Genomic DNA, 17,319 nt, shown 5'->3' on the forward strand with positions numbered 1-17,319 from the left:
CATCTGTGTCTCTTTTTCTGAGAACTTTTTAAAATGCCTGTGCTCAGGCTCAGTCACCATTTGCCTCTTTCAGGCCTTGAGAAGTACTAGCCTAACTAAATACCACCCCCAGTGATCCTTAAAAGAACATGGGAGTTTTGTTAACCTTTGAGGTTAGGAAACTGAAAAAGCAACAGTCTTGTATTTTTACTGATTCAAACTCATTTAAAATGGAAAGAGCAGAGAGTTTTCTTTTATTATTTAGTATTTGTTTTTATTATTTTTTAAAATATGTGTTACATAGTCAACAACAGGATGATGATGAATATCTGAAGTTTAACTCACTTTTAGAAAAGAAATTAAAATAGTATTTGCACATTTCTTAAGACCATGTGTATTTTAAACATATGTTAGATGTAAGACAACACACTTTAGAACCATTCTTGATACAGTGTTTTGTCACTTGCTTTTTCACTTAAAGGTAGCTATAGATTGTTATTCTTTGAATTGTTATGAAAAGAATGTAAATTTATATAATCAGGAAAACAAAGACAGTATAGTTAGGATGGAATAGGAAATAAAAGTTTAAAAACTAGTTTGAGTGATCCTTATAAAAAGTTAATTGGAAAATATATATTTAAGATTCTGAATAAGGGGCATAAAGGAACTTGAACAAAAAGCCTAAAACAGCTCTTAAGCCTGGCATAATTTGACTTTTAAATTATATCTTATACCTATTAAAACAACTTCCACATATAGAATTTTGATTTAAAAAAATCTACTCCCTATAATAAAGATATCTATACTCCACATTGTTGAAAACAGAATAGCATATATATCACAGCTATTGATTCATGGATCTATTTGTCTATGAGATTATCTTAGATTGGCCTTAGAAGAATTAAAAACAAAATACATCAATAAATTCAGTCTGTTGGGTTTACAAACTCAACTTTAATTGTAATCAATTAGCATTGAAGTATCCTCATCTAAATCAATACCATAAGGTTATAAACAAAATTATCCCAATAAATTTTAGAAGATATATATGTATATAATATAAATAATAATATATATTTTAAAAGGCCATATATATATATAGTAAAATGGTTTATAAAGTACAACAATCTTAAATAAAGGACCCATTTAATTTTATACATGTGTACATACCCCTATTTAACACCCACTCTAGAAAAATTCTCCATTGCCTTTCTCAATCAACACCAACACACATGCGTGCGCACACACACACACGGAAGTAACGAGTATTCTGACTTTTAGGGTTACCAGTTGGATTGCCTATTCTTTACCTTTTTTGAAATAAAACAATATAAAATTTGGCTATTATTATCTAGCTTTTTCAATATAATATATATGCAGCTTCTCAAGGACAAAATTATACATATATGTATACATATATATACATATATACATATATATATACATATATATATATACATATGTGAAAATAACATATTTTGGTTTCAGACTTTTCCCCTTCTTTTTTGTGGATGTATTGTATTCCATTGATAGGAAATGACAACCCACTCCAGTATTCTTGCCTGGAAAATTCCATGGACAGAGGGGCCTGGAGGGCTGCAGTCAATGGGTTTAAAAAGAGTCAGGCATGACTGAGCATGAGCGCACATTCTAGCATATGAGTATACTACAGGTGATGCATCTGTTCTATCACTGTTGCACATTTGATCTATTTCCAGTCTGGGATATTACAATGCAAAATAGTCTTATCTTCTGTGAAACTGCTTTTATTTCTATAGGAGTTGAATTACTAGGACGTAAGACCAGTAAACTTTAGGATTAGTAAATATCACCAGTTGTCCAAGATGGTAAACCAACCTATATTCTAGCAGGTATTTTATGAAGGTTCCAATTTCTCTAGAGTCACATCAAGCTCTGGTGTTGACAGTTTTTATATTTGCTGTCTGGTCGGTATATCTCACCACAGATTTTACATTTTCTTTCAGTTCAGTCACTCAGTTGTGTCCAAATCTTTGCGATGCCATGAATCACAGCACTCTATGCCTCCCTGTCCATTACCAACTCCCAGAGTTCACTTAAACTCATGTCCATCAAGTCGGTGATGCCATCCAGCCATCTCATCCTCTGTCGTCCAGTTCTCCTCCTCTTCCCAATCCCTCCCAGCATCAGGGTCTTTTCCAATGAGTCAACACTTTGCATGAGGTGGCCAAAGTATTGGAATTTCAGCTTCAGCATCAGTCCTTCCAATGAACACTTAGGACTGATCTCCTTTAGGATGGACTGGTTGGATCTCCTTGCAGGCCAAGGGACTCTCAAGAGTCTTCACCAACACCACAGTTCAAAAGCATCAGTTCTTCCGCACTCAGCTTTCACCACAGTCCAACTTTCACATACATACATGATGATTGGAAAAACCATAGCCTTGACTAGATGGTCATTTGTTGGCAAAGTAATACCTCTGCTTTTCAATATGCTATCTAGGTTGATCATAACTTTCCTTCCAAGGAATAAGCATCTTTTAATTTCATGGCTGCAGTCACCATCTGCAGTGATTTTGGAGCCCAAAAAAATGAAGTCAGATGCTGTTTCCACTGTTTCCCCATCTATTTGCCATGAAGTGATGGGACCTGATGCCATGATCTTCATTTTCTGAATGTTGAGCTTTAAGCCAACTTTTTCACTCTCCTCTTTCACTTTCATCAAGAGGCTTTTTAGTTCCTCTTCACTTTCTGCCATAAGGCTGGTGTCATCTGCATATCTGAGGTTATTGATATTTCTCCCAGCAATCTTGATTCCAGCTTGTGCTTCTTCCAGCCCAGTGTTTCTCATGATGTATAAGTTAAATGAGCATGGTGATAATATACAGCCTTGATGTACTCCTTTTCCTATTTGGAACCAGTCTGTTGTTCAATGTCCAGTTCTAACTGTTGCTTCCTGACCTGCATATAGGTTTCTCAAGAGGCAGGTCAGGTGGTCTGGTATTCCCATCTCTTTCAGAATTTTCCACAGTTTATTGTGATCCACACAGTCAAAGTCTATGACATAGTCAATAAAACAGAAATAGATGTTTCTCTGGAACTCTCTTGCCTTTCAATGATTCAGCAGATGTTGGCAATTTGATCTCTGGTTCCTCTGCCTTTTTAAAAACCAGCTTGAACATCTAAGTTCATGATTCACGTATTGCTGAAGCCTGGCTTGGAGAATTTTGAGTATTACTTTAATAGCATGTGAGATGAGTACAACTGTTGGTAGTTTGATCATTCTTTGCCATTGCCTTTCTTTGGGATTGGAATGAAAACTGACCTTTTCCAGTCCTGTGGCCACTGCTGAATTTTCCAAATTTGCTGGCATATTGAGTGCAGCACTTTCACAGCATCATCTTTCAGGATTTGAAATAGCTCTACTGGAATTCCATCACCTCCACTAGCTTTGTTCGTAGTGATGCTTCCTAAGGCCCACTTGACTTCACATTCCAGGATGTCTGGTTCTAGGTGAGTGATCGCACCATTGTGATTATCTGGGTCGTGGAGATCTTTTTTGTACAGTTCTTCTGTGTATTCTTGCCACCTCTTCTTAATATCATCTGCTTCTGTTAGGTCCATACCGTTTCTATCCTTTATCAAGCCCTTCTTTGCATTAAATGTTCCCTTGGTATCTCTAGTTTTCTTGAAGAGATTTCTAGTCTTTCCCATTCTGTTCTTTTCCTCTATTTCTTTGCCTTGACTGCTGAGGAAGGCTTTCTTATCTCTTCTTGCTATTCTTTGGAACTCTGCCTTCAGCCGGTTATATTTTTTCTTTTCTCCTTTGCTTTTTACATCTCTTCTCGTCACAGCTATTTGTAAGGCCTCCTCAGACAGCCAGTTTCTTTTTTGCATTTCTTTTCCATGGGGATGGTCTTGATCCCTGTCTCCTGAACAATGCCAAAGAAAGTTAGAAAATACGAAAAAGAACAAATAGAGCTGAAGAATACAATAATTTAAATAAAAGGACACTGGTAGGAAGCAAGAATAGATTAGACAACAAGAGGAATACATTACTAAGATGGTACAGTGGAGGCTAAATAACATGTCACTAAACAACCCATGAGGCACTGAAGAAATCAAAGAGGACATTAAAACATACCTGGAGACAATGGAAAATGGAAACAAAGTAATCCAAAATGTATGGAAAGCAGCAAGAGCAGTTCTAAGAAAGAAGTGTATAGTAATACAAGGCAACCTCAGGAAGCAAGAAAAATCTTAAAAAAAAGAAAGAAAGACTATCTAACCTTATTCCTAAGAAATCTAAGAAAGGAAGAATGAACAAATCCTCAAATTAGTAGAAGAATGAAATAATACAGGTCAGAGCAGAAATAAATGAAATAGAATCTGAAAAAAAAAATAGAAGAGATCAATGAAAATAAGAGCTGGTTCTTCAAAAGATAGACAAAGTTGATATATATTGATACAAATACATGAAACAATAAAATTAACATAAATTGATAATATGTAATTGACAAATTAATATATACCTACAGTGGAATATTATTCAGCCTTAGAAAGGAAGGCAATTTTTATATTTCTTACAGCAAGGATGAAATGAAAACATTACGCTAAGTGAAATAAGAGAGTCACAAAAAGACAAATACTGTATGATTTCACTTATATCAGATGTTTAGAGAAGTCAAAATCATAGAAACAACAATGTGTTTACCAACGGCTGGAGAAGGAGGGAATGGGGAGTACAATGGATTCCAAGCTTAAGTTTTACAAGATGAAAAGTGTTATGATTGACAGTCATGATGGCTACAAACAACTCTGAAAGTATTTATTACTGTACGTTTTTAAATGATTAAGATGACACATTTTGCTGCATGTATTTTATTTCAAAAGTACTACTAAAAAGGTAAATAAGTACTAGACAAATTTATTTTAACCATCATCACTTATGTTAGAATAAGTTTTAAGTGGATACATTTTCTCCATTTGGATTCATGGAGGACTAAAATTGATTAATCTGAGTTATAGTAGGAGTGTCATCATCAACAATTCACTTAAGATTACAGTTAATGCTCAAACTACCTCATTGGAAATACAGAATATTATTAGAGGCTGAAGCAATGTTAGTAGACATATCATAATGTAATTAATCATGCTAGAGTTAGAATATGTACATACACAAGTTATAAAATTTGATCTAACAATATTGAGTTCCTTTATTTTCTCTTCCTTTTCAGTCAGTGCTTTCATTTTCTTTGTATTGAGATAAAGACTTCCAAATTTAATATTGTCCCAAATCTAGTATGGCATTTAATGAAAACATATGTAGGGGAATATTCTCACTTCGTTTACTCCAATTCAAATTTTTGGCTAGAAAAGTCAAATCATTTCTTTGTCCAAATGTGTGGAGGGAAGAAATTAAATCATAAATGGGTGAGCAAGGATGTTCTATTTGCCTTACATTAAAAGATCTTCTCTAAATGCTTCAAAAGTGATAGAGGGTGAGGGTACATGGTATTAGTCCACAATTAAGAAAGAATTTAAAAGTGCTGTGCACAGTATTTTATAGTCTGGCAATGGACCACTTGAATATTTGATACCCCCTTTATTCAATTAAACTGCATTCAACAAATATTTAATATCATTAGCAGTATCAAAAAGTCAATGCTTAATTGCTTCAATAGTGAACTCATGAAAAAAAAAAAAAAATCACATCCTTGTCTTCAGTGAACATACAATGTACCTGAAAAGCAGAGATGAATTCACAAAACAGTTGTGGAAAGATTAATATTAAATATTTACAGATAGATAGATAGATAAATGTCAGGTCTTCCCTGATAGTTCAACAGTAAAGAATTCCTCTGGAATGCAGAGGATTCAGACTAAATCCCTGGGTCAGGAAGATCACCTGGAAGAGAAAGTGGTAATCCACTCCAGGATTCTTGCCTGGAAAATCCCATGGACAGAGGATCCGGCAGGTTTAAGTCCATGGGGTCACAAAGAGTTGGACGTGACTTAGCAAGTGGGCACATATATATGTCAGTAATAATATTCTATCCTGTTTTTCTGAACCAAAGGCAAATGCCCATTTAAAACCTTAATACTTTTCTGGCTAAAAGTCTATCATATCAATCTATCTTCTGGCCAAAATGGAGTAGAAGGGATCTTACAACATGAAAGTGAAAAATGAAAGCAAATTTGCTCAGTCATGTCCAACTCTTTGCAACCCCATGGACTGTGGCCCACCAAGCTTCTCCGTCTATGAGATTTTCCAGGCGAGAGCACTGGAGTGGGTTGCCATTTCCTTCTCCAGGGGATCTTTCCAACCCAGGGATTGAACCGGAGTCTCCCACATTGCAGGCAGATGCTTTATCCTCTGAGCCACCAGGGAAGCCTGGATCTTACAGCATAAATCAATTTACAAATCTGAACAAAATATATAAAGCCATGGTTTTCATAACATTGTCAACAAACAACAGAAGACAGTGACTCCAAAGACTCAGGAAACAGATGAAGGAGCCCTATGACTGCCCAGCTTACTGTCTGGAAACAATGACAGTTAGTTAGTGTTAGTCGCTCAGTTGTGTCTGACTCTTTGCGACCCAATGGATTCTAGCCTGCCAGGCTCCTCTTGGCATTGAATTCTTCAGGCAAGAATACTGGAGTGGATTGCCATTTCCCTCTCCAGAGGATCTTCCCAACACAGGGATTGAACCCCAGTCTTCTGCATTGTGGGTGGAATGTTTACCATCTGAGCTCCAGGGAAGCCCAGAAAAAAATGACATAGGGAACTCAGTTGGATCTTAGTCTTCTCCCTAAGTTGACTCACATCTGGCAAAAGATATGCCAAGCTTCTCCACAGCAAACAACAAAACATTGCTGACAGGCATGAATTTAGAGATATACCTTTGCTATGAGTGAGAAGACTGAATATCAATAGGATAACAATTTTCCCCAGACTGATGTACAAATTTAGTATAATTCCAATAAAAATCCAAGAAAAATTTTTTTTCTTAATACATGTTGATACAAATTCAAATAACTTAAATTAACCAAAAATTTTAAAGATGAAAAAGAACTTTTAAAAGGAAAAAGAAAGATAAAATGATTATACTCTTTAATGTCCAGACTTCTTATAAAGCCACAATAATCAGTACAGTGTGGTTTGGGCATAGGTATAGACAAAAGAATATTGGCACAAGATAAATATCCCAGATATAGACCTACATATATGTGTTCAGTTGATTATCAACCAAGATCTACAGATAATTCAAAGGGAAGAAATAGATTGCCTCTTCAACAATTGATGCTGGGAAAATTGGATATTTAAAAGCAAGAATAAGTAAATAAACAAAATTTAATGCATACTTACAGCATCTACAAAAATTAATTCAAAGCATGTTGTATACCTAAACATAAAAATTAAATCTAGAAAATATGTGGAAGAACAAAGAGAGAAACTCTTTATCTTAAATTGGTATTTCTTAGATGCTAAAACAAAATATGATCCATTAAATTTGATAAATTGTACATAATATTTGAAAGCTTCTAGGCTTTGAAAGTTAAAAAGTAAATCACTGAGTGGAGAAAATAAAGGAAAATCATACATCTGATTTAAAAAAGAAACTTGTAAACTGGTGGTAGAAATGTAAAATAAAATAGCTACTTGGGGGAAAACTAAGCAATTGCTTAAAAAATGGCAAAGGCATTTAACTCTTATGTATTTAGTATTTATATAAGAATAGAAGTGTATGTTCCACACAGGTATCTGTATAGAGATATTCACATAGCAGGTCTATATGCAATACCACAAAACTCTGAATAAACCAATGTTTATTGACTGGTGAATGGATAAACCAGGTGTGCTATAGCCATAGCATGGAATAGTATCCATCAATAAAAAAATAAAAAATAAAAAACCACAAACTATTGACACACAACAATATGGATGAAATTAAAAATAGTTATGTTAAATGAAAAGAACCAGACAAAAAAGTGTTTATACTGTACAATTTAGCTTTCATAAATTTCCATAAAATGCAAACAAATATCTAGTGACAGAAAGAAGACTGTTAGTTCCCCAAAATTGGGCAAAATAGGAAAAAAGAGAGAGAGAAGATTAGGAAAGAAATTATACAATGAAACAGAATAAAATTTTTGCAGACGATAAATAAATTTTCTTGGTGAAGGAGATGATTCCGATTCCGTGAGTCAAAACATACATGTATGAGTCAAAACATAAAATTTTCTAGGATTTATCCTGGCAGCAATATATAGCCAATGAAATACAATTCCTTTGGCTTTTCTAAATATTTACATTTTTCATAATAAATGCTGAGAAAAACTAGGGAACAATTCTAGGAAAAAACACATATTTTCCCACATCACTGCTGACAGAGTTTTTTGAAAATTTCCACTAACATTTAAACAGAATTTTCTAATTTGTACTTGCACCTCTTAGTATGAAACAGAAACATAATCTCAGTCTGTATTTTTTTTTTTTCATGGAAAAGGAAAGGGAGTGTTTGAATGTTTAGAATTCATCAATATTGTACATATTTTCATGCAAGATAAAAAAATGCTGGCTTCAATGATATTTAGAGCAATACATCTTCATTTTTATAACAGTTAATCATAAAGATACAAACTCTCAAAACAGATGGATATCTAGGAATGTATCCAAAAACAAACTCAGAATATTTCCATGCATGATATGGTAAGGTCCATGAGAGACTAGCAGTGGAATCTGTCATCTTTGCTAATAAGAATTCCAGTTTGGCATCTGTATCACACTTCTTTAATTAATAGACTTTTTAGCACAGTTTTATGTTTAAAAGATTGGAAGAGAAGGAATGGAGGCTGCCCATACTCCCTTCTCCTCCACATTTCCTGTCTTTCCCAGCAGACAATTTCCCTTAACATTAACACCCAGCATTAATTTGGTATATTTGCTTAACTGATGAGACAACATTGGTACACTATTATGAACTAAAGTCAATAGTTTATGCTAGAACCCACTGTTTGTGTTGTATATTTTATAGATTTTGACAAGTTTAATGACATGCCTTCCCCATCACAGTATCATACAGAAGTTTCACTGTCATCAAAACCCACTCTTCTCCACATATTCATCTGTTTTCCCTAACTTTAAAACCTTCACACTCATTCATCTTTTTACTGTCTCCATAGTTGTGCCTTTTCAGAATGTCATATAATTCGAATCTTATATATGTAGCATTGTCAGATTGGCATCTTTCATTCAGAAATTTGCATTTGGATGTATTCATTTTGTTTTGAGACTTTATAGCTCATTTCCTTTTATCACTTAATAATGTTTTGTTGCATAGATGTCACACATCTGTCAATTTATCTATTGAAGAACATCCATATTCCTTCCAAGTTTTAACAATTATGAATAAATTTGCTATAAATATATGTATGGAGGTTTTGTGTAGACATAAATTATCATCTCATTTGAGTAAATACCAAGAAATATGTTTTCTGGGTAACATGACAAGTATATTGACCTTTTGTGAGAAAGGCCATATTGCTTTCCAAAGTGTCTATACCATTTTGCATTCCCATCAGCAGTGAAAAAGTGTTCCTATTTCTCCACATCTTCAGCAGCATTTGATATTTTTAATGTTTTGGATTTCAATCTTTCTATGAGATATGTAGTGATATCCAGTTTTTTGTTTTGTTTTGTTTTACCTTGCTACTTCCTCATTACAACAATATTGAGCATTTTGTATATGTTTGTTTACCATCGGTACATCTTATCTGGTGAGATATCTGTTTATTTCTTTTTACCAGTTTAATTAGACTATTTTTTCTTAATGTTGAATTTAAGAGTTTTTTAATGTGTATTATCTTGGTTTTGGATACAATTTCTTTATCAGATATGTGTTCTATGAAGATTCACTCCTAGTTTGTGGCTTGCTTTGTATTTCTCCTTACAGAGTTTTCCACAAAATAGCATTTCAATTACTATTTTAATCATCTCCAGCTCATTGATTTTTTTTTCTTTCATGGACTGCATTCTTGGTGCCACAACTAAAAACTGATTTCCAAAGCCAATGTCACAAGTTCTTTCTCCTGTTATCTTCTAGAAGTTTTACAGAAGTTTTGCATTCATTTTATATTTAGGATTATGATACACTTGGAGTTAATTTTTTGTGAATGGAATATGACCTGTGTCTATGTGTAAAAGATATGTCTAAGTTGTTTGTTTCATGAGTATTTTGGATTGTTCCAAAATCATTTGCAGAAAAGACTATTCAGCATTACATTGTCATCACTCCTTTATCAAAGATTAGTTGGCTATAGTTATGTGGATCTACAGCTGGAGTTAGAACTGGACATGGAACAACAGACTGGTTCCAAATAGGGAAAGGAGTATGTCAAGGCTGTATGTTGTCACCCTGCTTATTTAACTTATATGCGTAGTACATCATGAGATATGCTTGGCTTGAAGAAGCACAAGCTGGAATCAAGATTGCCAGGAGAAATACCAATAACCTCAGATATGCAGATCACACCACCCTTATGGCAGAAAGTGAAGAGGAACTAAAGAACCTCTTGATGAAAGTGAAAGAGGAGAGTGAAAAAGTTGGCTTAAAGCTCAACATCCAGAAAATGAAGATCATGGCATCTGGTCCCATCACTTCATGGCAAATGGATGAGGAAACAGTGGAAACAGTGACAGAGTTTATTTGGGCGGAGGGGGGGGCTCCAAAATCACTGCAGATGGTGATTGCAGCCATGAAATTAGAAGATGCTTGCTCATTGGAAGAAAAGCTATGACAAACCTAGACAGCATATTAAAAAGCAGAGACATTACTTTGCCAACAAAAGGTCCATCTAGTCAGAGCTATGGTTTTTCCAGTAGTTATGTATGGATGTGAGAGTTGGACTATAAAGAAAGCTGAGAGCTAAAGAATTGATGCTTTTGAACTGTGGTACTGGATAAGACTCTTGAGAGTCCCTTGGACTGCAGGGAGATCCAACCAGCCCATCCTAAAGGAAATCAGTCCCTAATATTCATTGGAAGGAATGATGTTGAAGCTGAAACTCCAATACTTTGGCCACCTGATTTGAAGAATTGACTCATTTGAAAATATCCTGATGCTGGGAAAGATTGAAGGTGAGAGAAGAAGGGGATGACAGAGGACGAGATGGTTGGATGGCATCACCAACTCAATGGACATGAGTTTGAATATACCCCAGGAGTTGGTGATGGACACGGGGGTCTAGCATGTTGCAGTCCATGGGTTCACAAGGAGCCAAACATGACTGGACAACTGAACTGAACTGAAGACCTGGGGTATCTATTCTTTTCATTTTATGTACCACCTATTCTTATGTAATACCACATTGTATTAGTTATGATAACTTTATACTGAGTATGAAATCAGGTAGAATTATTCCTTCAATTTTGTACTTCTTTAGTATTGTGATGATTATGTGGGGTATTTTGTCTTTCCATATAAGCCTGAGAATTACTTTATTGTTATCCACAAATTAACTTGCTGAAATTTTGCTTGGGATTGTATTAAATATACAAATCAGGTTAGTAAGAACTGATATCTTAAAAATATTGAGTATACTCAATGGAATACTACTCAGGCATTAAAAAGAAGAAAATAATGCCATTTGTAACAACATGGATGGACCTAGAGAATGTCATACTGAGTGAAATAAGTCAGACAGAGAAGGAAAAATATCATATGGCATCCCTCATATGTGGAACCTAAAAAGAACTCAGTTACAAAAGAGAAAGACACTCACAGACTTAGAAAATGAACCTAAGGGATAGTTAGGGAGTCTGAGATGGACATATGTACATTGTTATATTAAAAATGGATAACCAACAAGGACCTACTGTATAGAGCATAGAACTCTGCTCAGTGTTGTAAAGGCAGCATGGATGGGAGGGGATTTGGGGTATGAATGGATAAATATATATGTGTCCCTGGGTATCTTCACCTGAAACTATCACAACATTGTTAATCAGCTACACCCCAATACAATATAAAAAGTTTGAAGTTTGAGAAAATAAAATTATTGAGTGGTCTACCCATAAACATGAAAAGTATTACCATTTGTTTGGCTCCTCTTTGATTTTTCATCTGAGACTTTTACTTTTACTCGTATAGATTTTATTCATATTTATTTAAATTTATTCCTATGTATTTCATTTTACATGTTACTGTAAAAACATTGCATTATCAAATTAAAATTTCATTTCTATGTTGTTGATAGGAAAGCAAATGAGATATATCTATTAATCTGCTACCTAATAGTTTAGGGGGAGGTTTTTTTTAGGGGGGGTTGATTTTTGGTATTTTCTACATAGATAATTATGTCACTTGTGAACAAGGAAAATTTTATTCTCCTCCTGCCCTCAATATAAACAGGCAAAAAGACATGACAATGGAAGTAGCACCTCTGCGGGTGAGAAGGTGTCCAATATACTACTGGGCAAGAGTGGAAGATGAGTATTCATAACTCTAGAAAGAATGAAGTGGCTGGGCTAAAGTGGAAACAGCACAGAGATATGGATATGTCTGGTGGTGAAAATAAAGTGTGAGGCTATAAAGAACAGTATTGCATAGGAACCTGGAATGTTAAGTGCATGAATCAAGGTAAATTAGACATGATCAAGCAGAAGATGGCAAGACTGAATATCAACATCTTAGGAATCAGTGAACTAAAATGGACAAGAATGGACAAATTTAATTCAGATGACCATTATAGCTACTACTGTGGTAAAGAATCTTTCAGAGGAAATGGAGAAATGCAGTACTTGGGTACAACCTCAAAAATGGCAAAATGATTTCAGTTACTTTCCAAGGCAAGCCATTCAGTATCACAGTAATCCATGACTATACCCTAACCACTGATGCTAAGGAAGTTGAAGTTGATCAGTTACATGAATACCTACAGCAATTTTTAGAGCTAGCACCAAAACAGATGTCTATTTCATCATAAAGGATTGGAATTCAAAGATAAGAAGTCAAGAGATAACCAGAATAACAGGCAAGTTTGGCCTTGGATTACAAAATGAAGCACACCAAATTTAACAGAAATTTGTCAAGATAACAGGCTACTCATAATAAGCAAACTTTTCAAACAAAACGGTGGTCAACACTGAACTCAGATTGATTATGTCCTTTGCAGCCAAAGATGAAGAAGCTCTATAAAGTCTGCAAAAACATGACCTAGAGCTGACTGTGATTCAGATCATGAACACTTTATTGCACAATTCAGGCTTAAGTTGAAGAAAGTAAGGAAAACTACTAGGCCATTCAGGTATGACCTAAATCAAATCCCTTATGATAATACAGTGGAGGTGATGGATAGATTCAAGGGATTAGATCTTGTAGACTGAGTGTCTGAGAAACTATGGATAGAAGTTAGTAACATCATAAAGGAGGCAGTGACCAAAATGATCCCAGTGAAAAAGAAATGCAAGAAGGCAAAGTGATTGTCTGAAAGGGCTTTACAAATATAAATAGCTAAGGAAAGAAGAAAAGAGAGAGGCAAGGGAAAAAATGAAAGATACACCCAAATGAATACAGAGTTCCAGAGAAGAGCTAGGAGAGATAAGAAGGTCTTCTTAAATGAATAATGCAAAGAAGTAGATGAAAACAATAGAATGGGAAAGACTAGAGATAGCAAAAGAACATTCGAAAAGTCAAAGGAATATTTCATGCAAGGATAAGCACAATAAAGGACAGAAACAATAAGGACCTAATAGAAGAAGTGGCAAGAATACAAAGAAGAACTATACAAAAAACCAAAAGCCATGATGGTGTGGTCACTCACCTAGAGCCAGATTTCCTAGAGTGTGAAGTCAAGTGGGGCTTAGGAAGCATTACTCCGAACAAAACTATTGGAAGTGATGGAATTCCTGCTGAGCTATCTATAATCTAAAAGATAATGCTGTTAAAATGTTGCAATCAATATGTCAGCAAACCTGGAAAACTCAGTAGTGGCCATGTGCTGTGCTTAGTCACTCAGTCCTGTCTGATTGTGATCCCATGGACTGTAGTCTGCCAGGCTCCTATGACCACGGTGATTCTCCAGGCAAGAATAATGGAGTAGGTTGCCACACCCACCTCCAGGGAATCTTCCCAACTCAGCCATCTTCACACCCCAGGGATCAAACCCAAGTCTCATGCATTGCAGGGTTCTTTACTATCTGAGCCACCAAGGAAGCCCAGCAGTAGCCATAGGACAGGAAAATTTTAGTTTTCATCCAATCCTAAAAATGGGCAATGCCAAGGGAAATTTCAAATGTACAATGTGGGTTTCAAAAAGACAAGAGGAACAAGAGATTAAATTGCTATCATTTGTTGAATCACAGAGAAAGCAAGGAAGTTCCAGAAAAATATCTACTCATTTTATTGACTATGCTAAAGCCTTTGATAGATTACAATAAACTGGAAAAAATCTTAATGAGATGGGAGTACCAGACCACCTTATCTGTCTTCTGAGAAACCCCTATATACATCAAGAAGCAACAGTTAGAATCAGGCAAGGAACAAATGTCTGGTTCTAAAATGGAAAAGGAATAAGACAGGGCTGCATAATACTCAGAGTAAAACATTTCAAAAGCCAAGATGGATGAATCACTAGTTGGAATCAAGATTTTTGGGAGAAATCAACAACCTCAGATATGCAGATGACACCACCCTTATGGCAGAAAGTGAAATGGAACTAAAGAGCTTCCTGACGAAAGTTAAAGAGGAGAGCAAAAAGCTGGCTTACGTCTCAACAGTCAAAAAACTAAGATCATGACATCTGGTCCCATCACTTCATGACAAATAGAAGAAGAAAAAGTGGAAATAGTGACAGAATTTATGTTCTTGGTCTCCAAAATCACTGTGGATATTGATTGTAGCCATGAAATGAAAAGACATTTCCTCCTTGGAAGGTAAACTATGATGAGTCTAGTCAGTGTATTAAAAAGCAAAGACATCATGTTGCCAACAAAGATCTGTATAGCCAAAGCTATGGTTTTTCCAGTAGTCATGTAGAGTTGTGAGTGTTGGCCCATAAAGAAGGCTGAGCACCAAAGAACTGATGTTTCTGAATTATGATCTTGATGAAGACTCTTGAGAGCCCCTTATACTGCAAGGAGATTAAACCAGTCAATCCTAAAAGACATCATCCCTGAATATTCATTGAAAGGACTGTTGCTGAGGTTGGAACTCCAATAGTTTAGCCACTAGATGCAAAAACCTGACTCATTGGAAAAGATTCTAATGCTGGAAATTATTTAAGGCAAAAGAAGGCAGCAGAGGGTGAGATGGTTAGATAACATCACCAACTCTTTGGACATGGATTTGAGCAAACTCTGGGAGATAGTGGAGGGCAAAGAAGACTGGAACACTACACTCCATGATGTTCCAATTAGTCTGATAAAAACAACAATGATGAATTGTATTACTTGATTTTCAAATGTTGAACTAGGATTACATGACCAGAATAAATATTAACTGTTCATGATGTATATTTTTATATATTATGATATTTAATTTGTTAATATTTTTGTTATTTTTTATTTATGTTCCTTTAATACATTAAATGTATTAAATGTCTAAGCATAAGTATGTTTTTTTTCCTTACTGTATATATAAAAAGTAAAAGCTACAATATTCATGTCTATAAGTTGTGATTCAAACTAAAAATTTTACACCTTTCAAAAAAATATCTACAGTTGATTTTTCAGTTAGTATTCTGAGATTTTTTTTCTCTTGTTTTAATTATTTTTTTTTCCTTTACAATATTGTATTGGTTTTGCCACACATCAACATGAATCCACCACGGGTGTACATGTGTTCCCAATCCCAAACCCCCTCCTACCTCCCCCCACCACACCATCCCTCCGGGTCACAGACCTATCACAATCACAGAAATTGAAACAGATTTTTTAAAAATAATATTTTCAGAACCCCAGATTAATTCAGATATTCTTAAATCAGAAACAGACAAAATATAAATGATTTGTTAGAAAGATTAATATGGAAGTATTATAATATACCATGGGGAAAAGAAGAACAGATGGTCAGCAGTTCATTTAGAAAGATATTCAAAGTTAGGGATGAGGTATTTGAAAACATAGTGATATGGAAAACAGACTTGAACTTAATATTTGTCTTCATATTAGAAAGAGTCAAAACGCAATATGATGGATTAATCAGAGATTTGTGCTTGGATTACTGAAAGAAAAACTGTAATAAAGTAAATTCAGAAAAGCAATATCTTATTAATGGGACAATAGCAAATTAAATTTTAAGATTTTACACTGGAGTCAAGGTCAGGGAATCCGAGCAGAGCTCTTGTAATAATTAGTAATGTAAAACCAGAGGTCTGAAAAAGATAGCTCAATATTTGACTTCCACTGTATTGCTCTTCCTATCATAACCTTTTGCAATTTATCTCTATGTGTGCAAGTTTAACTACTTCTTCTCAATCTCCATAGTGAATTCTATGCTGACTCCTAAATGTATGTCACTAGTTCAGAATTTTCCCCAAAATTTCAAATCTAAGTGAATATCAAAAATATCAAAATGATTTCACTCAGTTAATTCAAGGTGTCAGAATTAGCAATCTTTCCCAAAAACTTTGTCCCAAATTTGTTTATGTCAGGATTTCTCAATCTCAGGTAATGGGACCATTAATTTTTCAGTCATTCAAGTGAAAAACTAAGAAAACCCAACTTCTCTTTGCCTCTGCTTCCTTTCTCCCGATCAATCTCTCCTCCCCACCCCACTCCTCACAACTCAAACACAAACACCCATCTTGCTGTATTTATATCCTAACTCACTATCAATGCATATCTTCCTCTCAGGGCTTCCAATTACTCCCTTCTTTCTGGTTTCTATCATTTCTCACCCTTGTTTTGGCCCCAACACTAGTATTTTTATTGCACAATTGAACTTTCTTCAGCAGAGTTCAGAGCAGCTCTCTCTCTCTCTTTTTTTTTTTTTCTTTTTAAAGATATTTACTTATTTGGCTGCACCTGGTATTAGTTGCAACACACAGGATCTTTGTTGTGTCATCTTTTGTTTTGGCACTTGGACTCTCTAGCTGTGGCTCCCAGGCTTGAGTAGCTGCAGCACGTGAGTTTTCTAATTGTGTTGTGTGGTGTCTGTTGTGTGCAGACTCAAGGTTGGAGTGTGCACTGCCTCAGCTGTTCTGTGGTATCTGGGATCTTAGTTCCATGACCAGGGATTGAACCTGGGTTATCTGTACTAACTATTGGACCACCAGGAAAGTCCCCAGAGTAGCTCTTTTTATATACAAACATAACAACAACAAGCATTTGAAATCTCTTTATGGCTTAGTTTCTCAG

Source organism: Capricornis sumatraensis, chromosome 17 (genome assembly GCF_032405125.1).
Source record: "Capricornis sumatraensis isolate serow.1 chromosome 17, serow.2, whole genome shotgun sequence".
NCBI lineage: Eukaryota > Metazoa > Chordata > Mammalia > Artiodactyla > Bovidae > Capricornis > Capricornis sumatraensis.